Source organism: Nerophis ophidion, linkage group LG16, assembly GCF_033978795.1.
Source record: "Nerophis ophidion isolate RoL-2023_Sa linkage group LG16, RoL_Noph_v1.0, whole genome shotgun sequence".
In the NCBI taxonomy this organism is placed as follows: domain Eukaryota; kingdom Metazoa; phylum Chordata; class Actinopteri; order Syngnathiformes; family Syngnathidae; genus Nerophis; species Nerophis ophidion.
The window spans coordinates 51,846,143-51,872,063 of NC_084626.1; the positions used below are offsets into that span (position 1 = coordinate 51,846,143).

A 25,921-nucleotide genomic window follows, 5' to 3' on the forward strand; every position below is an offset into this window, starting at 1 on the left:
AATAGACTGTATTTATATTATTCACATGTGAATAATGCTGTATAATAGCCTGTGTTTATATTATTCACATGTGAATAATGCTGTGTAATAGACTGTTTTTATGTTATTCACATGGGAATAGTTCTGTATAACAGACTGTATTTATATTATTCACATGTAAATAATGCTGTATAATAGACTGTATTTATATTATTCACATGTAAAAAATGCCGTAAAATAGACTGTATTTATGTTTTTCACATGTGAATAATGCTCTAAAATAGACTGTATGTATATTCACATGTGAATAATGCTGTATAGTTAACTGTATTTATGTTTTTCACATGTGAATAATGCTGTAAAATCGACTGTATGTATATTTACATGTAAATAATGCCGTAAAATAGACTGTATTTATATTATTCACATGTAAATAATGCTGTATAATAGACTGTATTTATATTCACATGTAAAAAATGCCGTAAAATAGACTGTCCATCCATCCATTTTCTACCGCTTATTCCCTTATATTATATTATAATAGACTGTAATTATGTTATTCTAACGTGAATAATGCTGTAAAATATAGACTGTATTTATGTCATTCAGATGTAAAAAAATACCTTAGTGTTTATTGTCTATCGTGAGTGAATGTGGTGCTGAATTTCCCCCAGGGATCAATAAAGTACTTTCTATTCTCTTTTATTCTATTCGGTCTCCCTGGAGCGGACGTTGGCCGCGAGCTAGTGGGCAGCATAGGACAGAGTCAGTTCACATGGTGGCTTTGTAGAAATGCTGTTTTTGTCTATGCACGGTGAAAATGTGTACGCAATGTGAAGTGTTCATTACTCCTTTTTTTTTTTTACTCTTTGTAGCTGTATGTAGAAGTTGCATCACCTCTGCGCTCTTTAAAGTCTTTTATGTCCTTTCATGTTTCCCCTCTTGCCACGTGGGATAAATGTTCATTTTTCTGTTGGAGATGTTCACTCCACTTCCGGCGAGAGAAAAGAGGCAGGGGTAAGTTGCAGATGTGTTTGATGTTTTGGTAGCACACACGCTAACAACATTAGCCCTGTTTGTCTGATCACACACGCTAACAACATTAGCCCTGTTTGTCTGATCACACACGCTAACAACATTAGCCCTGTTTGTCTGATCACACACGCTAACAACATTAGCCCTGTTTGTCTGATCACACACGCTAACAACATTAGCCCTGTTTGTCTGATCACACACGCTAACAACATTAGCCCTGTTTGTCTGATCACACACGCTAACAACATTAGCCCTGTTTGTCTGATCACACACGCTAACAACATTAGCCCTGTTTGTCTGATCACACACGCTAACAACATTAGCCCTGTTTGTCTGATCACACACGCTAACAACATTAGCCCTGTTTGTCTGATCACACACGCTAACAACATTAGCCCTGTTTGTCTGATCACACACGCTAACAACATTAGCCCTGTTTGTCTGATCACACACGCTAACAACATTAGCCCTGTTTGTCTGTTCACACACGCTAACAACATTAGCCCTGTTTGTCTGATCACACACGCTAACAACATTAGCCCTGTTTGTCTGTTCACACACGCTAACAACACTGCAACTAAGCTTGTGGTGCAAGTACAATGAAAACAACGTGTCAGTAAATCATAAGTTACTTATGTGGACGATTACTTTTGACTTTTACTTGAGTCTTATTACTTTATGGCAGGGGTGTCCAATTTTTCTCCACTGAATGGAAAAATCATTTGTCATATTCAAAACATACAACATAATGATTTTTTTTCAACTTTACAGTCAAGTCTCAGTCATTAAAATGTTTAAAATCACGTCTATATTTTTTTATGTTTTTATTAAACTCTACATCAACTTCAGATTTCTGTCGAAATAAATGTATTTTATTTTTGATATGTTTTGGTCAAAACTCTTTTTTTATGGCATAAATCACAAAATATGCAATCTTTTCCCCACATTTTTTCCCAAAGTGGAATATTTGATGTGAAGTACTTATTGGAGCCTTCATAGCTCGATAATTCATAAAAAAAAACATTGATTTTATTTCATCATTATTTGAATCATTTTTAAATTATTGAGGACCTAAAAGAGCCCCCACTCATAAAAGTGTTAAATATAGTCATACATGACAGTATTATTATTATTAGATAGATAGATAGATAGATAGATAGTACTTTATTTATTCCGTCAGGAGAGTTCCTTCAGGAAAATTACAATTTTCAGCACAATCCCATTCAAGATCACATTACGCCTGTACTGGCTCACCTGCACTGGCTTCCTGTGCACTTAAGATGTGACTTTAAGGTTTTACTACTTACGTATAAAATATTACACGGTCTAGCTCCATCTTATCTTGCCGATTGTATTGTACCATATGTCCCGGCAAGAAATCTGCGTTCAAAGGACTCCGGCTTATTAGTGATTCCCAAAGCCCAAAAAAAGTCTGCGGGCTATAGAGCATTTTCCGTTCGGGCTCCAGTACTCTGGAATGCCCTCCCGGTAACAGTTCGCGATGCCACCTCAGTAGAAGCATTTAAGTCTCACCTTAAAACTCATTTGTATACTCTAGCCTTTAAATAGACTCCCTTTTTAGACCAGTTGATCTGCCGTTTCTTTTCTTTTTCTTCCATGTCCCACTCTCCCTTGTGGAGGGGGTCCGGTCCGATCCGGTGGCCATGTACTGCTTGCCTGTGTATCGGCTGGGGACATCTCTGCGCTGCTGGTCCGCCTACGCTTGGGATGGTTTCCTGCTGGCTCCGCTGTGAACGGGACTCTCGCTGCTGTGTCTTGGATCCTCTTTGGACTGGACTCTCGCGACTGTGTTGTATCCATTGTGGATTGAACTCTCACAGTATTATGTTAGACCCGCTCGACATCCATTGCTTTCCTCCTCTCTAAGGTTCTCATAGTCATCATTGTCACTGACGTCCCACTGGGTCATTATTGTCACCAATGTCCCACTGGGTGTGAGTTTTCCTTGCCCTTATGTGGGCCTACCGAGGATGTCGTGGTGGTTTGTGCAGCCCTTTGAGACACTAGTGATTTAGGGCTATATAAGTAAACATTGATTGATTGATTGATTGAAGATCAGACAAACATTACAGGGAGACAGAACAGGATCGCTGACGGGTCTGCCGGCTTCCAGCGCCCCTTACAAAAAAGATGACATACAGGTAAACAATATTATTATTATTACTGTTGTTATTAGTAGTAGTAGTAGCATTGTTATTGTCGTAGTTATCATTATTGTTGTTATTAGTAGTAGTAGTAGTATTGTTGTTATTATTTCATTTTTTATTGTTGTTGTTATTATTATTAGTAGTAGTAGTAATATTATCATTATTATTATCATAATTATTATTACTCGTTATTAAATATCATTATAGTTATTACTAATTCCTAGTTATTACTATTAATAGAAGTAGTGTTGTTATTTTTATTATTATTATTAGTAGGAGTAGCATTGTTGTTATTGTTATTATTAGTAGTAGTATTATCATTATAATCATATTATTACTAGTCATCATCATAGTTATTTCTAGTTTCTAGTTAGTATTACTATTAGAAGTAGTATTGTTGTTGCTGATTTTGTTGTTATTATTATTATTAGTAGTAGTAGTAGTAGTAGCATTGTTGTTATTGTTAGTAGTATTATCGTTATTATCAAATCATTATTAGGAGTTCTTAATTATCATTATAGTTATTACTAGTTCCTAATTGTTGTTACTGTTATTAAAAGTAGTATTGTTATTATTGTTGTGGTTGTAGTTATTATCAGTAGTATTATTGTTATTTTTATGATTGTTGTTGTAATTACTATTATTCTAATTGTTGTTATTGTTATTATATTTTAAATATAGTCATACATTCGTATGACAGTAATATTATTGCTATTATTATTATTGTTGTTAGTAGTAGTATTGTTATTATTATTATTGTTATTATAGTTGTTATTATTATTAGTAGTATTGTTGTTATTGTTATTATCATTATTTTATTGTTGTTGATATTATTATCAGAATTAGTAGTAGTAGTAGTAATATTGTTGTTATTGTTATTATTACTATGATCATTATTATTATTACTTATTAGTTATTATTACAGTTATTACTAGTTTCTAGTTAGTTTTACTTTTACTAGAAGTGTTGTTGTTATTATTAGTAGTTGTAGTAGTATTGTTGTTAATATTAGTATTAGTAGTATCATTATTATTATTACTAGTTATTAATTATCATGACAGTTATTATTACCATTATTAGATGTAGTATTGTTGTTGTTATTATTGTTATTATTAGAACTTTTTTAATTATTAGTAATACTATTGTTGTTATTGTTATTATTATTACTATTATTTTATTTAATTATTATTATAGTTATTATATAATTATTATTATTACTCAGACTGGTGACGTTGGCTGTGCCGGTCAGTGAATTACGTAGACGTGCACCTCACCTGCCCTCTAGTGGCCAGATGTTGTCACTGCACTCCAATATTAAGACGAAAGCGAGAAGATTCAAAATTAAGTTTTTGTTTCGTTATGACGTCATACATCTTACAACTATACCGCAGTTGGTTCACTAATGAATCGCTACGTGGATTTTGAAAATGTGAAATGTATCTTAGTATATTGAACCGAAGTATCTTACGTAATATTCAATCGCCTTGTTGTTATTTGCTTTGACAAAATACTGTAGTTGACAAAAAGTGAGGACATTTTCTAGAAAACAAATAAATGAGGCATTCACTTACATTATTTTAGCTCGTAATTTAAAGCTTGAACGCTCAAAAAACAACCAATCAAAGAACAGCACTGTTTAAAGAGGCACTACCATACTGTAAGTACTGTACATCACAGCCCAAAGACATCATGCTTTCACCGAGTCAATTATTTCAACGGGTATTAAACCTAACGTGTTATTTTTCCAACGTTATTCCTAAATATGGTGACAAAAAATCAAACACTATCGATCATTCATAACACAGTTTGACACATCAGCGCTCGCTTTTACGACACACCCTGAACGTGTCACACATTCAGCGCGAACCCCCCCCCTCAGGAAAAAAAAAGTTTACTTTTGCGAGTAAAACTACCTGCCGGCGGTTGTATTTTAACTTTTAAATCTGCTATCGGACCCACCGGAGCGTGTCGGAAAGACTCGGTTCGTGTTCACCCCGAAGCACTCAGCTGGAATGTGGGGAAAGTGAGAGGATGGAGAGCGAAGATTGCATGGAGGTAGTTAGCTTCGGATGCTAGCCAGCTAGCCTGCGAGGTAAGAGCCAAACTTTTTGCGTTGCAGAGATTTTTCTGCATTATTCCCACTTTGTGCATGCTACATTCTTACTCACTTTTGCTTGGGAAACACATGAACTCCCCCAAGTTGATGCCCTACTAAACAGTTTTATTTTTTGTAAAAGATGCTCTTTAAAGGCCTACTGAAATGAGATGTTCTTATTTAAACGGGGATAGCAGCTCCATTCTATGTGTCATACTTCATCATTTCCCCATATTGCCATATTTTTGCTGAAAGGATTTAGTAGAGAACATCCACGATCGCTAATAAATCCATGGTCGCTAATAAAAAAGCCTTGCCTGTACCGGAAGTAGCAGACGATGTGCGCGTGACGTCACGGGTCGTAGGGCTCCTCACAATGTTTATAATCATGGCCACCAGCAGCAAGAGCGATTCGGACCGAGAAAGCGGCAATTTCCCCATTAATTTGAGCGAGGATGAAAGATTTGTGGATGAGGAAAGTTCGAGTGAAGCACAAAAAAAAAAGAAATAAAAAGCGACGGCTCCAGGCGGCAGCAGTGAGACCGTTTCAGATGTAATGAGACACATTTACTAGGATAATTCTGGAAGACATGCACCTGGGGATAGGTTGTTGGCAACACTAAAATGTGCCCTAGTGTGTGAATGTTGTCTGTCTATCTGTGTTGGCCCTGCGATGAGGTGGCGACTTGTCCAGGGTGTACCCCGCCTTCCGCCCGATTGTAGCTGAGATAGGCGACAGCGACCCCGAAAGGGAATAAGCGGTAGAAAATGGATGGATGAATGGATTCTGGAAGATCCCTTATCTGCTCATTGTTTCAATAGTGTTTTAGTGAGATTATAAAGACATACCTGAAAGTTCGGATGGCTGCGGTGAACGCCAGTGTCTCTCAGAGAAGCCGATGGAGGAGCCAAGAACACAGCTGCCTTTTTGAGCTGCAGGAGGAAGTCTAATAATCCACGGAAGTCTCCAGTAAGAGCCGACTTAATATCACAATTTTCCCATCCAAAAACTTGCTGATTGGCGTAGAAAACATGTTCGCTTGATCGTTCTGTGTTAAAGCTTCACAACAATTAAGAAACACAGGCTGTGTCTCGGTTGCTAAAGGCAGCTCCAATCCACCACTTTCCACCAACAACATTCTTCTTTGACGTCTCCATTAATAATTGAACAAATTGCAAAATATTCAGCAACACAGATGTCCAAATTACTGTGTAATTATGCGATGAAAAGAGACGACTTTTAGCCGTGTGTGGTGCTGGGCTAATATGTCCGCTACAACCCGAGACCTCACGCGCGCGCGTCATCGTTCCGCGACGTTTTCAACAACAAACTCCGCGGGAAATTTAAAATTGTCACAGGGTTGTAGGGCTCTTCACATCCTCACTTTGTTTACAATCATGGCCACCAGCAGCAAGAGAGATTCGGACCGAGAAAGTGACGATTTCCCCATTAATTTGAGCGAGGATGAAAGCTTCGTGGATGAGGAAAGTTAGAGTGAAGCACTAGGAAAAAAAATGGCAAGGGCAGTGTGAGCGATACAAATGTTATTAGACACATTTACTAGGATAATTCTGGTAAATCCCTTATCTGCTTATTGTGTTACTAGTGTTTTAGTGAGATTATATAGTCATACCTGAAAGTCGGAGGGGTGTGGTGACCGCCAGTGTCTCTGATGGAAGCCATGGAGGAGCCAAGAAAATCGCAGCTGCCGCTTTGACAGCTGCTGCAGGAGGACACAAGCTCCGCTCATGTCTTCGGTAAGAGCCGACTTATTACCACAATTTTCCCACCGAAACCTGCCGGTTGACATGTGGTAGAGTGTTAAAGCTTCACAACAAACAATGAAACACCGGCTGTGTTTCGGTTGCTAAAGGCAGCTGCAATCCACCGCTTTCCACCAACAGCATTCTTCTTTGACGTCTCCATTATTAATTGAACAAATTGCAAAAAATTCAGCAACACAGATTGTCCAAAATACTGTGTAATTATGCGATGAAAAGAGACGACTTTTAGCCATGTGTGGTGCTGGGCTAATATGTCCCCTCCAACCCGTGTCATCGTTCCGCGACGTTTTCAACAACAAACTCCGCGGGAAATTTAAAATTGTCACAGGGTTGTAGGGCTCTTCACATCCTCACATTGTTTGCAATCATGGCCACCAGCAGCAAGAGCGATTCGGACCGAGAAAGCGACGATTTCCCCATTAATTTGAGCGAGGATGAAAGATTCGTGGATGAGGAAAGTTAGAGTGAAGCACTAGGAAAAAAAAGGCAAGGGCAGTGTGAGCGATACAGATGTTATTGGACACATTTATTAGGATAATTCTGGTAAATCCCTTATCTGCTTATTGTGTTACTAGTGTTTTAGTGAGATTATATAGTCATGCCTGAAAGTCGGAGGGGTGTGGTGAACGCCAGTGTCTCTGATGGAAGCCATGGAGGAGCCAAGAAAGTCGCAGCTGCCTCTTTGACAGCTGCTGCAGGAGGACGCAAGCTCCGCTCATGTCTTCGGTAAGAGCCGACTTATTACCACAATTTTCTCACCGAAACCTGACGGTTGACATGTGGTAGAGTGTTAAAGCTTCACAACAAACAATGAAACACCGGCTGTGTTTCGGTTGCTAAAGGCAGCTGCAATCCACCGCTTTCCACCAACAGCATTCTTCTTTGACGTCTCCATTATTAATTGAACAAATTGCAAAAAATTCAGCAACACAGATTGTCCAAAATACTGTGTAATTATGCGATGAAAAGAGACGACTTTTAGCCATGTGTGGTGCTGGGCTAATATGTCCCCTCCAACCCGTGTCATCGTTCCGCGACGTTTTCAACAACAAACTCCGCGGGAAATTTAAAATTGTCACAGGGTTGTAGGGCTCTTCACATCCTCGCATTGTTTACAATCATGGCCACCAGCAGCAAGAGAGATTCGGACCGAGAAAGTGACGATTTCCCCATTAATTTGAGCGAGGATGAAAGCTTCGTGGATGAGGAAAGTTAGAGTGAAGCACTAGAAAAAAAAGGCAAGGGCAGTGTGAGCGATACAGATGTTATTACACACATTTATTAGGATAATTCTGGTAAATCCCTTATCTGCTTATTGTGTTACTAGTGTTTTAGTGAGATTATATAGTCATACCTGAAAGTCGGAGGGGTGTGGTGACGGCCAGTGTCTCTGATGGAAGCCATGGAGGAGCCAAGAAAGTCGCAGCTGCCTCTTTGACAGCTGCTGCAGGAGGACACAAGCTCCGCTCATGTCTTCGGTAAGAGCCAACTTATTACCACAATTTTCGCACCGAAACCTGCCGGTTGACATGTGGTAGAGTGTTAAAGCTTCACAACAAACAATGAAACACCGGCTGTGTTTCGGTTGCTAAAGGCAGCTGCAATCCACCGCTTTCCACCAACAGCATTCTTCTTTGACGTCTCCATTATTCATTGAACAAATTGCAAAAGATTCAGCAACACAGATTGTCCAAATTACTGTGTAATTATGCAATGAAAAGAGACGACTTTTAGCCATGTGTGGTGCTGGGCTAATATGTCCCCTCCAACCCGTGTCATCGTTCCGCAACATTTTCAACAACAAACTCCGCGGGAAATTTAAAATTGTCACAGGGTTGTAGGGCTCTTCACATCCTCACTTTGTTTACAATCATGGCCACCAGCAGCAAGAGCGATTCGGACCGAGAAAGCGACGATTTCCCCATTAATTTGAGCGAGGATGAAAGCTTCGTGGATGAGGAAAGTTAGAGTGAAGCACTAGGGAAAAAAAGGCAAGGGCAGTGTGAGCGATACAGATGTTATTAGACACATTTATTAGGATGATTCTGGTAAATCCCTTATCTGCTTATTGTGTTACTAGTTTTTTAGTGAGATTATATAGTCATGCCTGAAAGTCGGAGGGGTGTGGTGACCGCCAGTGTCTCTGATGGAAGCCATGGAGGAGCCAAGAAAGTCGCAGCTGCCTCTTTGACAGCTGCTGCAGGAGGACACAAGCTCCGCTCATGTCTTCGGTAAGAGCCGACTTATTACCACAATTTTCTCACCGAAACCTGCCGGTTGACATGTGGTAGAGTGTTAAAGCTTCACAACAAACAATGAAACACCGGCTGTGTTTCGGTGCTAAAGGCAGCTGCAATCCACCACTTTCCACCAACAGCATTCTTCTTTGACGTCTCCATTATTAATTGAACTTATTGCAAAAGATTCAGCAACACAGATGTCCAAATTACTGTGTAATTATGCAATGAAAAGAGACGACTTTTAGCCATGTGTGGTGCTGGGCTAATATGTCCCCTCCAACCCGTGTCATCGTTCCGCAACGTTTTCAACAACAAACTCCGCGGGAAATTTAAAATTGTCACAGGGTTGTAGGGCTCTTCACATCCTCACTTTGTTTACAATCATGGCCACCAGCAGCAAGAGCGATTCGGACCGAGAAAGCGACGATTTCCCCATTAATTTGAGCGAGGATGAAAGCTTCGTGGATGAGGAAAGTTAGAGTGAAGCACTAGGGAAAAAAAGGCAAGGGCAGTGTGAGCGATACAGATGTTATCAGACACATTTATTAGGGTAATTCTGGTAAATCCCTTATCTGCTTATTGTGTTACTAGTGTTTTAGTGAGATTATGTAATCATACCTGAAAGTCGGAAGGGTGTGGTGACTGCCAGTGTCTTGGATGGAAGCCATGGAGGAGCCAAGAAAGTCGCAGCTGCCTCTTTGACAGCTGCTGCAGGAGGACACAATCTCCGCTCATGTCTTCGGTAAGAGCCGACTTATTACCACAATTTTCTCACCGAAACCTGCCGGTTGACATTTGGTAGAGTGTTAAAGCTTCACAACAAACAATGAAACACCGGCTGTGTTTCGGTTGCTAAAGGCAGCTGCAATCCACCGCTTTCCACCAACAGCATTCTTCTTTGACGTCTCCATTATTAATTGAACAAATTGCAAAAAATTCAGCAACACAGATGTCCAAATTACTGTGTAATTATGCAATGAAAAGAGACGACTTTTAGCCGTGAGTGGTGCTGGGATAAAATTCCGCTACACAAACATAAGCGTCATCATTTCGCGACATTTTCAACAGGACACTTCGCGGGAAATTTAAAATTGTAATTTTGTAAACTAAAAAGGCCGCATTGGCATGTGTTGCAATGTTAATATTTCATCATTGATATATAAACTATCAGACTGCGTGGTTGCTAGTAGTGGGTCTCAGTAGGACTTTAAGCTGAGGGCCAAAGTCTGTGCAGGTTTAACAAGCAACTAACCTAAACAAATGTTTATTTTGACCACTAGTATCACCATGGAGCAATGTGCAAGCTACTTGACAGGTTTTCATGGATAAATGAGCACAGCAGCCCAAGGTGGCTAGCATCTGTACTGCATCGGTGTCAAACTCAAGGCCCAGGGGGCCAAACTTGGCCCGCCATGTTATTTTATGCGGCCCGAAAAATCCTGGAAATAATACATGCCGTTTTCCTGTGTGTAGTGTTTTAGTTCTTGTCTTGCGCTCCTATTTTGGTGGCTTTTTCTCTTTTTTTGGTATTTTCATGTCTTCCTTTGAGCGCTATTGCCCGTATCTACTTTGTTTCAGCAATCAAGAATATTTCAGTTGTTTTTATCCTTCTTTGTGGGGACATTGTTGACAGCTTCTTTGCTTCACAGTAAGTCTTTGCTGTCGTCCAGCATTCTGTTTTTCTTTACTTTGTAGCCAGTTTGATTTTAGTTCCGTTCTGCATAGCCTTCCCTAAGCTTCAATGCCTTTTCTTAGGAGCACTCACCTTTTGTTTATTTTTGGTTTAAGCAGTAGACACCTTTTTACCTGCACTCTGCCTCCCGCTGTTTCCCACATCTACAAAGCAATTAGAAACCACCTACTGATCTGGAAGACTACTACACGGCCTGCAAAAGCCTGGAAATAATATGCGTTAATGAAATATATTTTTTTCGTTCCCTCTTGAAAATTAAAAATCACGTATTGTGTATCTTTTAAAATTCAATATGATTTAAATAATATTATTATCATGTATTCCATGATTGTTTAACGTTGACACCGACTTAAACAAGTTGAAAAACGTATCGGAGTGTTACCATTTAGTGGTCAATTGTACTGAACTGTCCAGTCTACTAATACAAGTCTCAAGCAATCAATCAAAATATTTTTTCACAAAAATATAAATAAATACTGTACCTAAATATCTGCTTGACTTGTGATTTCAAAACAAATGATCTATCATATTGTAGACTGTAAAATTGACAATAAATTTTACGGTTTAGGTTTTGTACCATTTAAATCCACTTTGGTACTGTTTTTTCCCCCATATACAGTTAGACACTAAAACAATAAGAAACAAAAACAAAAAAAAGTATTAAAACAAGATTTTGCGGTAAAAAACAACAACTGGCACCTCTTTTGCTTGAATTTTACCGCTAAAAAACTGGTGTTGTTTCTCCATTCCATTCCATTTATACCATTTTCATAAGTGTTAAAAAAAAAGGTCATACATTTTATTTATTTTATTGCTTCATTAAGTCTCCAGATCAACTTCAAATCTATCCGTCAATTTTTTCATGTTTGTTTTTACAGTATGCACTTTATTCATAGAAAATATTATTTATACGGCAAACACATAAAATATGTAATAATTACCCCCAAAACATATTTAAAGTGGAATATTTAATTTGAAGTAATTGGAGCCTTGAATATGTCAATAAGTCATATTAATAATTTTGATACATTTTTGGGGGGAAGCAATGACAGTTTTAAAGAAAGAAAACGCCTACATGGCAGAGTTATGTTATTAAAGTCAACATTGCAACTTTTTCTCTTTACATTTCACCTGTTTTTCATACCTTTTTTCAAATGAGTTTAAAATTCTATATTGTAAAAATACTACATTATCACGTATTCCAAAAATATATATTTTTTTTAAAATAAGGATAAATACTGTACTTAAATATCTGCTTGATTTATTATTTCAAAACACATTATCAATCAAATTGTAGACTGTAAAATTGACAATAGATTTTACGTTAAAATTTTGTTAGTTTTTTTTTACCATAAAATCAATTTTGCTACTGTTTTTTTCTCATAAAATCAACTTTGCTACTGTTTTTTTCCCATACACAGTAAGACACTAAAACATAAAAAACTAACAACATTAAAACAAGAAGATTTTACTGCAAAAAACAATTGTTTTATATGCTTTAAAAAAAACAGCACTGCTTTTACTGTAAAATTCAGGTGACTGAGTTGCAAATGTATTTATTTTTTTTGCAGCTTATGTAAAACATTTTTTAATGTACTATATATGTGTATATATATATATATATATATATATATATATATATATATATATATATATATATATATATATATATATATATATACGTATGTTCATATATTACTCATTGTTAAAATCGGCCCTCTGAGGGCGACCATAACTGCCATGTGGCCCTTAATGAAGAGGAATTTGACACCCCTGCTCTAACTAATGCAGTGTTTTTCAACCTTTTTTGAGCCAAGGCACATCTTTTGCGTTGGAAAAATCCGGAGGCACACCACCAGCAGAAATAATTAAAAAACAAAACTCAGTTGACAGTAAAAAGTTTTTCTCACAATTTTTGGTTATGACTTTAAAGCATAACCAAGCATGCATGACTATAGCTCTTGTCTCAAAGTAGGTGTACTGTCACCACCTGTCACATCACACCCTGACTTATTTGGACTTTTTTGCCGTTTTCCTGTGGGTAGTGTTTTACTTCTTGTCAAGCTCTTATTTTGGTGGCTTTTTCTCTTTTTTTGGTGGCTTTTTCTCTTTTTTTGGTATTTTCCTGTAACAGTTTCATGTCTTCCTTTGAGCGATTTTTCCCGCATCTACTTTGTTTTAGCAATCAGGAATATGTCAGATGTTTTTATCCTTCTTTGTGAGGACATTGCTGTTTGTCATATCATGTTCGGATGTACATTGTCTTTGCTCCACAGTAAGTCTTTGCGGTCGTCCAGCATTGTGTTTTTGTATACTTTGTAGCCAGTTCAGTTTTAGTTTCATTCTGCATAGCCTTCCCTAAGCTTCAATGCCTTTTCTTAGGGTCACTCACCTTTTGTTTATTTTTGGTTTAAGCATTAGACACCTTTTTTACCTGCACTCTGCCTCCCGCTGTTTCCGACATCTACAAAGCAATTAGCTACCGGCTGCCACCTACTGATATGGAAGAGTATTACACGGTTACTCTGCCGAGCTCTAAACAGCACCGACACTCAAAAACAATACATAAATTGCAGACTATAATTATTGGTTTGCAAAAAATAGTTTTGAACCCAAATAGGTAAAATTAAATCATCTCCCGCGGCACAGTGGTTGAAAAACACTGCCCTAATGAATACTTCATTTAATTGACTTTCTACACCTTCTTTCCATGCCTGCCTGGCGTGGAAAGGCTTCAGTTCTTACTCATTTTTATTATAGCAATATTGCATGAACAATTTGCAGTTATGATGGGAAAAGAAGCAAAGTGTTAAAGTTGCACCATAAAAGTAATTAAATGCCGAGAAGTAGAGTTTGCAACATCCTCTTTCTGTGAAAAACAACACTGTTGTAGCAGAAATGATATTTCAGAGGAACTATTAGATGTGTGACAGTTAAACAGATCATCTTTCATTTTACACGCACACATCTAAGCAGTATTTTTTGTAGTATTGTGCTTTGAAATATTCCCCAGTCCACATGTGTTGTTGACCTGAGGGTGAAAGGTCAGAGTTTGACTGGCCAGGACCGTCTCATCTTAGAAAGATGCATAAGTTGCCGAGTCAGCACACGAATGCAATCAAGCAGCTTTGTTGTACTTTTGAAAATGTGACTCCAGTGCAATCGCATCAAAAAGTCGTCACTTCCACATAAAGTGAAATTACTTATGAAGAAATGTGTTTTATACTTTGTTTTTTTAATTTAAGAAAATGTTTTTATACTCGTTAATTGTTTTTACATTTTAGTTTATTTTTACATTCGAATAGTTTTTTTAATTGAAAAAAGTATTTTTTTTTTACTTGCAAATGTTTTTTTCATTGAAGAAAGATTTTTTCCATTGCAAGTCGTTTTTTAATTGAAATAAATTGTTATATTCTTGCAAATTGTTTTTTTTAATTGAAACAATTGTATTTTTTAAATTTAAACAATTGTATTTTTTTACATTCAAATTGTTTTTTATTGGAAAAATATGTTTTTTCACTTGCAAATGTTTTTAATTAAAGAAAATAGTTTTTTTACTTGAATTTTTTTTTTAATTGAAGAAATCAGTTTTTCTTAGATTGGACAATTTTTTTTCACATTCCATTCATTTCAGAAGTTTTCTTACCTGCTTATTGTTTTTTTAATGAAGAAAATTGTTATATATTTGCAAAAAAAAAAATTAATTGAAAATATATATATATTTTTTTTACATTTTAATAGTTTTTTTAATTGAAAAAAGTATATATTTTTTTACTTGCAAATAATTTTTTTTATTGAAGAAATATTTTTTCCATTGCAAATCGTTTTTTAATTGAAATAAATTGGTATATTCTTGCAAATTGTTTTTTTTTAAATTGAAACAATTGTATATTTTTACATTCAAATTGTTTTTTTATTGAAAAAATATGTTTTTCACCTGCAAATGTTTTTAATTGAAGAAAATTGTTTTTTTACTTGATTTTTTTTTTTTAATTGAAGAAATCAGTTTTTCTTAGATTGGACAATTTTTTTTTAACATTCCAATCATTTCAAAAGTTTTGTTACCTGCTTTTTTTTTATGAAGAAAATTGTTATATATTTAAAAAAAAAAATTTGGGAAAACATTTTTTTTTTTTACATTTTAGTTGAAAAAAAAATGTTGTTTTTTTTTTAAGCAAATTGTTTTTTACTTGGGAATAGTTTTTTCATTGAAACTTGTTTTTACTCTTGCAAATAGTTTTGTTTTTGTTTTTTTATAAAAAAATGTTTTTTTTACCTTCGAATAGATTCTTAATTGAAATTTTTTTTTAATATATTTTCAAATAGGTTTTTAATTGAAATAAATTAGTTTTTTTACATTAAAATCAATTTTTAATTGAATAAAATGTTGTTTTTACTTACAAATCGTTTTTTTATTTAAGAAAAATACATTTATACTTGCATATGTATTTAATTGGGGAAAAACATTTTTTAGATGATAAGTTTTTTAATAAAAATTTTTTTTTTTTTTACTTGCAAATTGTTTTTTTAATTGAAGAACATTTTTTTTAACTTGTAAATAGTTTTTTATTCACGAAAAATTTTCATTTTCATCCCAATAGTTTTTTGATTGAGAAACTTTTATTTTTTTACTTGAATTGTTTTTTTAATTAACGAAAATTGTTTTTACAATTGCCAATAGTTTTTCTTAGATTGGACAATTTGTCTTTTACATTCTAATCGTTTATTTAATTGGAAAAAAAGTTTTGTTACCTGCTTATCGTTTTTTTTGTTGTTTTTTTATGAATATTTTTTTTTCCTTTACTTGTGTAATGAAATATATTTTTGTGTGTTTGTGGAATTTTGCCAGTAATTCCTCTCCATACTTGCTGGTCAAGTTGTTTCCATTATTGGTGTTTAAGGCAGTGATGTGCGATACCACTGATTTTCTTTCTGATCTAATACCCAGTAAAATTCGGGCTGATTTCTGCAATACCAATCCGATACCGATACTTTGTGCAAGTATACCACGTGTGTGGTAAGATGTAAAAAAAAAAAAAAAAAAAAGCGTATTTCAAGTGTTGCTGCTCTTGGAGAATCCTCTTCAAATGATAAAAAAATTACAAATGACGACATCTTTCTGCACTGAAATTGTTATTTTATGTATTTTCATTTCTGTGTACAGGCAACAATTGACAAAAAAAAACTTGATGTTTTTAAATATCGAGTGACTCATTTTAATTGCTAACTCAGTGAGAGACAAGATTCATTTCAGGCCTTTTATTCTTCTCCTGTGGAGCCTGAAGGCAGCACGCTATCAGGTGGAGGTTTTGTCCATGGACTATGAGGGAGGGACTCTTTCTTTGCTTTCTTTGGCCTCCTAAAGCCACAAATAGATGCAAGACAATGTTTACATCATAAAGCTTGATCATTAAGGAGTATTATAATGTTTTTTATAGACATACACGTGTAAAAATATGTAAATTTTAATAAAGATGATTGAAATTTTGTGTTTACATCATAATATTTGATTATCAGAGAGTATTCTAATGTTCTTTATTGGCATACACATGTAAAAAGATGTCAATTTAAATAAATATGACTCTGAAATTATGTTTACATCATAAAACTTGATTATTAGGGAGTATTCTAATGTTCTTTATTGGCATACAAGTGTAAAAATATGTAAAGTTAAATATTGACGATTGAAAAAACTTGATTATTAGGGAGTATTCTAATGTTCTCTATTGACATACACATGTAAAAATATGTCAATTTAAATCAAGAGGATTGAAATTTTGTGTTTACATCATAATATTTGATTATCAGAGAGTATTCTAATGTTCTTTATTGGCATACACTTGTAAAAATATGTCAATTTAAATAAATATGACTCTGAAATTATGTTTATCTAAAAAACTTGATTATTAGGGAGTATTCTAATGTTCTTTATTGGCATACATGTGTAAAAATATGTCTATGCAAATAAATATGACTGAAATGATGTTAACATTCTAAAACTCGATTATTAGGGAGTATTTTAATGTTTTTTATTGGCATACACGTGTAAAAATATGTCAAAGCAAATACATATGAGTCTGAAATGATGTGTTTACATTATAAAATTTGATTATTATGAGTATTCTAATGTTCTTTATTGGCATGCACGTGTAAAAATATGTAAATTTAAATATTGACGATTGAAAAAACTTGATTATTAGGAGTATTCTAATGTTCTTTATTGACATACATGTGTAAAAATATGTAAATTTAAATGAAAATGATTGAAATTTTGTGTTTACATCATAATATTTGATTATCAGAGAGTATTCTAATGTTCTTTATTGGCATACACGTGTAAAAAGATGTCAATTTAAATAAATATGACTCTGAAATTATGTTTATATCATAAAACTTGATTATTAGGGAGTATTTTAACGTTCTTTATTGGCATACAAGTGTAAAAATATGTAAATTTAAATATTGACGATTGAAAAAACTTGATTATTAGGGAGTATTCTAATGTTCTTTATTGGCACACACGTGTAAAAATATGTCAATGCAAATAAATATGACTCTGAAATTATGTTTATATAAAAAACTTGATTATTTGAAAGTATTCTAATGTTCTTTATTGGCTTACATGTGTAAAAAGATGTCAATTTAAATAAATATGACACTGAAATTATGTTTATATCATAAAACTTGATTATAAAGGAGTATTCTAATGTTCTTTATTGGCATACAAGTGTAAAAATATGTCAATTTAAATAAATATGACACTGAAATTATGTTTATATCATAAAACTTGATTATTAGGGAGTATTCTAATGTTCTTTATTGGCATACAAGTGTAAAAATATGTAAATTTAAATATTGACGATTGAAAAAACTTGATTATTAGGGAATATTCTAATGTTCTCTATTGACATACACATGTAAAAATATGTAAATTTAAATAAAGAGGATTGAAATTTTGTGTTTACATCATAATATTTGATTATCAGAGAGTATTCTAATGTTCTTTATTGGCATACACTTGTAAAAAGATGTCAATTTAAATAAATATGACTCTGAAATTATGTTTATATCATAAAACTTGATTATCAGAGAGTATTCTAATGTTCTTTATTGGCATACACGTGTAAAAATATGTCAATGCAAATAAATGTGACTGAAATGATGTTAACATTATAAAACTTGATTATTAGGGAGTATTCTAATGTTCTTTATTGGCATACACGTGTAAAAATTCGTCAAAGCAAATACATATGACTCTGAAATGATGTGTTTACATTATAAAATTTGATTATTAGGAGTATTCTAATGTTCTTTATTGACATGCACGTGTAAAAAGATGTCAATTTAAATGATTATGACTCTGAAATTATGTGTTTTGATTTACAGTATAGACACGTTTTAGACACTCAAAGATAAGTGATTTGGTAAAGTTTCGAGACTTGAGCATATGAGCAGCACACCAGAAGTCAGATTGATGTTGCTGCAACTTGTCAGTGTCCTCGCTAACCAGCTAGCGGCTAATGTCCCTCCACAGTGCAGAGCCGCTTCTAAATCACTAATCCAAAAAACACAGTGTTGTGTATTAAAAGTACATTATCACTGACAGCCTAGAGCCAAAGTAATAGTTTATTTTTCCACCTTACAAGCCACACCCACTACATTTTTTAATAATTTCCCCCCCCCATATATTAGCCACAGCGGACTATAAGCCGCAGATATATATGTTGGGAAATGAGTTGTATACACCGTTACTTACACACCTTAATTGTTTCCAACTGTAACACGGCAGTAAAACGGCTGATAAAACAAAACAGAAGTCATGGTCATGGACCCGCTAGCTGTGCAAGCTAGCTCTCCAATCAGCTAAACAGACGCGATAACTTTTAAATCGTCCAGAAAAGATAGCCCGTAGTTGCATATTTTCCGGACTATAGAGTACACCGATATTTAAGCCACACCACTAAATTAAAACATTTTTTTCCATATATTAGCAGCACCAGACTATAAGTTGCAGATATATATGTTGTGAAATTAGTTATTTACACAAATATTTTGTAAATGTTTATTTACATACCTTAATTGTTTCCAAACAGTATCTGTAACACGGCAGTAAAACGGCTGATAAAACAAAACAGAAGTCATCGTCATGGACCCGCTAGCTGCACAAGCTAGCTCTACAATCAGCTAAAGAGACTCGATAACTTCTAAATCGTCCAGAAAAGTTAGCCCATAGTGGCGTATTTTTCAGACTACAGAGTGCACCGATACTTAAGCCACACCCACAAAATGAAAAAAAAAAAATGTTTCCATATATTAGCCACACAAGACTATAAGTTGCAGATATATATGTTGTGAAATGAGATATTTACACAAATATTTTGTAAATGTTTATTTACATACCTTGATTGTTTCCAAACGGTATCTGTAACAAGGTAGTAAAACGGGGGATCAAACAAAACAGAAGTCATAGTCATGGACCCGCTAGCTGCACAAGCTAGCTCTCCAATCAGCTAAACAGACTCAATATTTTCTATATCATCCAGAAAAGATAGCCCATAGTAGCATATTTTCCGGACTACAGAGTGCACCGATATTTAAGCCACACCCACTAAATATTAAAAAATATTTATTTTATAATAATAATAAATAATTTATTTTTTTATAATTTTTTTGTTGTGAAAAATATTCTGTAAATGTTCATTTTCATATCGTAATTGTTTCCAAACGGCGTCTGTAACAGGGCAGTAAACAGCTGATGAAACAAAACAGAAGTCATCGTCACGGGCTCGCTAGCTGCGCAAGCTAGCTCTGCATTCAGCTAAACAGACTCAATAACTCCACAGTGACGTTTTGGTGAATTTACGAAGGAATTTGTGAAACTAAAAAAATACAAAAAGAGTGCCATATTAGCTAATGCTAACTACGCTAACTTCAGCACGTACAAATAAACATGCAAAGACTCCTTACAGACATCACACATGGAATGGTTTAGTAAGTAAGAATTGTTTTCGTTATATTGTGGAACGTACAAACGTCGGCGTTATGACTCCATACGAGTAGAAACGCTATGGACAAGTAGTGGACGGCACTTCTACTTCCGGTTCAAAGCTTTAAACAGCAGGAATGAACATGTTTCTACTTGTGTTAAACTAAAAATATTTGCATAATGGGCGTTAGCGAAGAAAAATGTTGTTTTATAAGCCGCAGGTTTCAAAGCATAGTAAAAAAGTCCGGAATTTAGGGTAGCCAAAGGAGCTTAAACTCGTTTAGTAGACGTAAGGATGAGCGACGTCAATAACGAGGCCAGTGGCACCAGGAGTCTTCTGGTAAAAATGACGGGGGAATATTTGAGGAATTTGTTTAGGCAGCTGCCATCTCAGACACAAAGGCTTCGGTCTGCCTCCTTGGGGACTGCTGCTGAGGAAAAACCACCAGCTGGTCCCACTGGACCAGTCTTGGACTGAAGGAGGTCTAGTCCACATCCTGACCTGGCCACACCACATGAAACTATTGTAGCTGCCATGTTCTTAAACTTTTAGTTTGTTTACTCTTAAAGAGTACAGTAGTGTAGTAGACCTAAGTATTCATCAAGTACCACCATAATGACAACATTAAAGTACAGTAGTGTAGTAGACCGAAGTATTCATCAAGTACCACCATAATGACAACTTTAAAGTACAGTAGGGTAGTAGACCTAAGTATTCATCAAGTAACACCATAATGACAACATTAAAGTACAGTAGCGTAGTAGACCCAAGTATTCATCAAGTACCACCATAATGACAACATTGAAGTACAGTAGTGTAGTAGACCTAAGTATTCATCAAGTACCACCATAATGACAACATTAAAGTACAGTAGGGTAGTAGACCTAAGTATTCATCAAGTACCACCATAATGACAACATTAAAGTACAGTTGGGTTGTAGACCTAAGTATTCATCAAGTACCAACATAACATTACAATAAAGTACTGTAGTAGACCTAAGTATTCATCAAGTACCACCATAATGACAACATTAAAGTACAGTTGGGTAGTAGACCTAAGTATTCATCAAGTACCAACATAATAACATTACAATACAGTAGTGTAGTAGACCTAAGTATTAATCAAGTACCACCATAATGACAACATTAAAGTACAGTAGTGTAGTAGACCTAAGTATTCATCAAGTACCACCATAATGACAACATTAAAGTTCAGTAGGGTAGTACACCTAAGTATTCATCAAGTACCACCATAATGACAACATTGAAGTACAGTAGTGTAGTAGACCTAAGTATTCATCAAGTACCACCATAATGACAACATTAAAGTTCAGTAGGGTAGTACACCTAAGTATTCATCAAGTACCACCATAATGACAACATTGAAGTACAGTAGTGTAGTAGACCTAAGTATTCATCAAGTACCACCATAATGACAACATTAGAGTACAGTACAGTAGTAGACCTAAGTATTCATCAAGTACCACCATAATGACAACATTAAAGTACGGTAGTGTAGTAGACCTAAGTATTCATCAAGTACCACCATAATGACAACATTAAAGTTCAGTAGGGTAGTACACCTAAGTATTCATCAAGTACCACCATAATGACAACATTGAAGTACAGTAGGGTAGTAGACCTAAGTATTCATCAAGTACCACCATAATGACAACATTAGAGTACAGTACGGTAGTAGACCTAAGTATTCATCAAGTAACACCATAATGACAACATGAAAGTACAGTAGGGTAGTAAACCTAAGTATTCATCATGTACCACCATAGTGACACACATTAAAGTACAGTAGTGTAGTAGACCTAAGTATTCATCAAGTACCACCTTAATGACCAACATTAAAGTACAGTAGTGTAGTAGACCTAAGCATTCATCAAGTACCACCATAATGACAACATTAAAGTACAGTAGTGTAGTAGACCTAAGTATTCATCAAGTACCAACATAATAACATTACAATACAGTAGTGTAGTAGACCTAAGTATTCATTAAAAACAAGGCAGAGGTTTACTTAATATTTTAGGCTACTGTAACATGACACACAGTTTGAACAGTAACACTGTGTTTGAATAAAGAACAAAGATTGCCTGCGGTCTTTTGGTTGCTTGCCAAAGTGTCGCACCTTCAGGTACTTTGGAGTTTCCCGCTCTGAGATAAGAGAACATTGATTGGACGGGTGACATTTGTGGTCTCTTTGTTCCAAGTCAAATGTTCTCTTTCAGAGTCGGCCATCACTTCTTTGGTGAAGCATAACAAATATATCCTGGTGCTTGGTGGTAAGCATGTCGGTTCGGTCTGAGGGTTCAAATCTCCATAAGAGGCACATCTCCAGTTTCCTCACAAAAAATGTTGTACAAAACTCAAAACCGGCTTCATAATGCGCCACACATTTTAATGGGAGACAGGTCTGGACTACAGGCAGGCCAGTCTAGTACCTGCACTCTTTTACTATGAAGCCACGCTGTTGTAAGACGTGGATTGGCATTGTCTTGCTGAAATAAGCAGGGGCGTCCATGATAGCTTAACATGTGTTGCTCCAAAACCTGTATGTACCTTTCAGCATGAATGGTGCCTTCACAGATGTGTAAGTTACCCATGCCTTGGGCACTAATACACCCCCATACCATCACACATGTGTAAGTTACCCATGTCTTGGGCACTAATACACCCCCATACCATCACACATGTGTAAGTTACCCATGCCTTGGGCACTAATACACCCCCATACCATCACACATGTGTAAGTTACCCATGCCTTGGGCACTAATACACCCCCATACCATCACACATGTGTAAGTTACCCATGCCTTGGGCACTAATACACCCCCATACCATCACACATGTGTAAGTTACCCATGTCTTGGGCACTAATACACCCCCATACCATCACACATGTGTAAGTTACCCATGCCTTGGGCACTAATACACCCCCATACCATCACACATGTGTAAGTTACCCATGTCTTGGGCACTAATACACCCCCATACCATCACACATGTGTAAGTTACCCATGCCTTGGGCACTAATACACCCCCATACCATCACACATGTGTAAGTTACCCATGCCTTGGGCACTAATACACCCCCATACCATCACACATGTGTAAGTTACCCATGCCTTGGGCACTAATACACCCCCATACCATCACACATGTGTAAGTTACCCATGTCTTGGGCACTAATACACCCCCATACCATCACACATGCGTAAGTTACCCATGCCTTGGGCTCTAATACACCCCCATACCATCACACATGTGTAAGTTACCCATGTCTTGGGCACTAATACACCCCCATACCATCACACATGTGTAAGTTACCCATGCCTTGGGCACTAATACACCCCCATACCATCACACATGTGTAAGTTACCCATGCCTTGGGCACTAATACACCCCCATACCATCACACATGTGTAAGTTACCCATGCCTTGGGCACTAATACACCCCCATACCATCACACATGTGTAAGTTACCCATGTCTTGGGCACTAATACACCCCCATACCATCACACATGTGTAAGTTACCCATGCCTTGGGCACTAATACACCCCCATACCATCACACATGTGTAAGTTACCCATGTCTTGGGCACTAATACACCCCCATACCATCACACATGTGTAAGTTACCCATGTCTTGGGCACTAATACACCCCCATACCATCACACATGTGTAAGTTACCCATGCCTTGGGCACTAATACACCCCCATACCATCACACATGTGTAAGTTACCCATGCCTTGGGCACTAATGCACCCCCATACCATCACACATGTGTAAGTTACCCATGCCTTGGGCACTAATACACCCCCATACCATCACACATGCTGCCTTTTACAGTTCAAGCCTAGAACAATCCGGATGGTTCTTTTCCTCTTTGGTCCAGAGGACATGACGTCCACAGTTTCCAAAAACAATTTGAAATGTGGACTCGTCAGACCACAGAACGCTTTTACACTTTGCATCAGTCCATTTTAGATGAGCTCAGGCCCAGCGAAGCCGGCGGCGTTTCCGGGTGTTGTTGATAAATAGCTTTGGTTTTGCATAGTGGAGTTTTAACTTGCACTTACAGATGTCGCGACCAACTGTAGTTACTTACAGTGGTTTTCTGAAGTCTTCCTGAGCCCATGTGGTGATATCCTTTACACGCTGATATCGCTTTTTTGATGCAGTACCGCCTGAGGGATGGAAGGTCCGTAATATCATGTCTTACGTGCAGTGATTTCTCCAGATTCTCTGAACCTTTTGATGATATTTCGGACCATAAATTCCTTGCAATAGTTGGTTGAGAAATGTTGTTCTTAAACAATTTGAAATGTGGACTTGTCAGACCACAGAACACTTTTCCACTTCGCATCAGTCCATCTTAGATGAGCTCAGGCCCAGCGAAGCCGGCGGCGTTTCCGGGTGTTGTTGATAAATAGCTTTGGTTTTGCATAGTGGAGTTTTAACTTGCACTTACAGATGTCGCGACCAACTGTAGTTACTTACAGTGGTTTTCTGAAGTCTTCCTGAGCCCATGTGGTGATATCCTTTACACGCTGATATCGCTTTTTTGATGCAGTACCGCCTGAGGGATGGAAGGTCCGTAATATCATGTCTTACGTGCAGTGATTTCTCCAGATTCTCTGAACCTTTTGATGATATTTCGGACCATAAATTCCTTGCAATAGTTGGTTGAGAAATGTTGTTCTTAAACAATTTGAAATGTGGACTTGTCAGACCACAGAACACTTTACCTACTTTGCATCAGTCCATCTTAGATGAGCTCAAGCCCAGCGAAGCCGGCGGCGTTTCCGGGTGTTGTTGATAAATGGCTTTGGTTTTGCATAGTGGAGTTTTACCTTGCACTTACAGATGTAGCGACCAACTGTAGTTACTTACAGTGGTTTTCTGAAGTCTTCCTGAGCCCATGTGGTGATATCCTTTACACGCTGATGTCGCTTTTTTGATGCAGTACCGCCTGAGGGATAGAAGGTCCGTAATATCATGTCTTACCTGCAGTGATTTCTCCAGATTCTCTGAACCTTTTGATGATATTTCGGACCATAAATTCCTTGCAATAGTTGGTTGAGAAATGTGGTTCTTAAAACAATTTGAAATGTGGACTTGTCAGACCACAGAATACTTTACCTACTTTGCATCAGTCCATCTTAGATGAGCTGAAGCCCAGCGAAGCCGGCGGCGTTTCCGGGTGTTGTTGATAAATGGCTTTGGTTTTGCATAGTGGAGTTTTACCTTGCACTTACAGATGCCGCGACCAACTGTAGTTACTGACAGTGGTTTTCTGAAGTCTTCCTGAGCCCATGTGGTGATATCCTTTACACGCGGATGTCGCTTTTTTTGATGCAGTACCGCCTGAGGGATAGAAGGTCCGTAATATCATGTCTTACGTGCAGTGATTTCTCCAGATTCTCTGAACCTTTTGATGATATTTCGGACCATAAATTCCTTGCAATAGTTGGTTGAGAAATGTTGTTCTTAAACAATTTGAAATGTGGACTTGTCAGACCACAGAACACTTTACCTACTTTGCATCAGTCCATCTTAGATGAGCTCGAGCCCAGCGAAGCCGGCGGCGTTTCCGGGTGTTGTTGATAAATGGCTTTGGTTTTGCATAGTGGAGTTTTACCTTGCACTTACAGATGTCGCAACCAACTGTAGTTACTGACAGTTGTTTTCTGAAGTCTTCCTGAGCCCATGTGGTGATATCCTTTACACGCTGATGTCGCTTTTTTTGATGCAGTACCGCCTGAGGGATGGAAGGTCCGTAATATCATGTCTTACGTGCAGTGATTTCTCCAGATTCTCTGAACCTTTTGATGATATTTCGGACCATAAATTCCTTGCAATAGTTGGTTGAGAAATGTTGTTCTTAAACAATTTGAAATGTGGACTTGTCAGACCACAGAACACT

At 36.5% G+C, this 25,921-nt stretch overlaps 1 protein-coding gene across 5 annotated transcripts in view; it reads left to right on the plus strand.

Moving 5' to 3' along the window:
• The first annotated feature begins 518 nt into the window (after nucleotides 1–518).
• inavab (innate immunity activator b) overlaps nucleotides 519–25,921 on the plus strand; it is a 90,856-nt gene continuing 65,453 nt past the window's right edge. For 2 of the 5 annotated variants that reach the window (XM_061875477.1, XM_061875479.1), the window contains exon 1: nucleotides 5,023–5,274. The gene's annotated coding sequence lies outside the window, so the exon portion shown is untranslated. Of the gene's footprint in view, nucleotides 997–5,022; nucleotides 5,275–9,269; nucleotides 9,294–25,921 lie in introns of those variants that run through there. The other 3 variants (XM_061875478.1, XM_061875481.1, XM_061875480.1) reach the window with 3 other exon arrangements.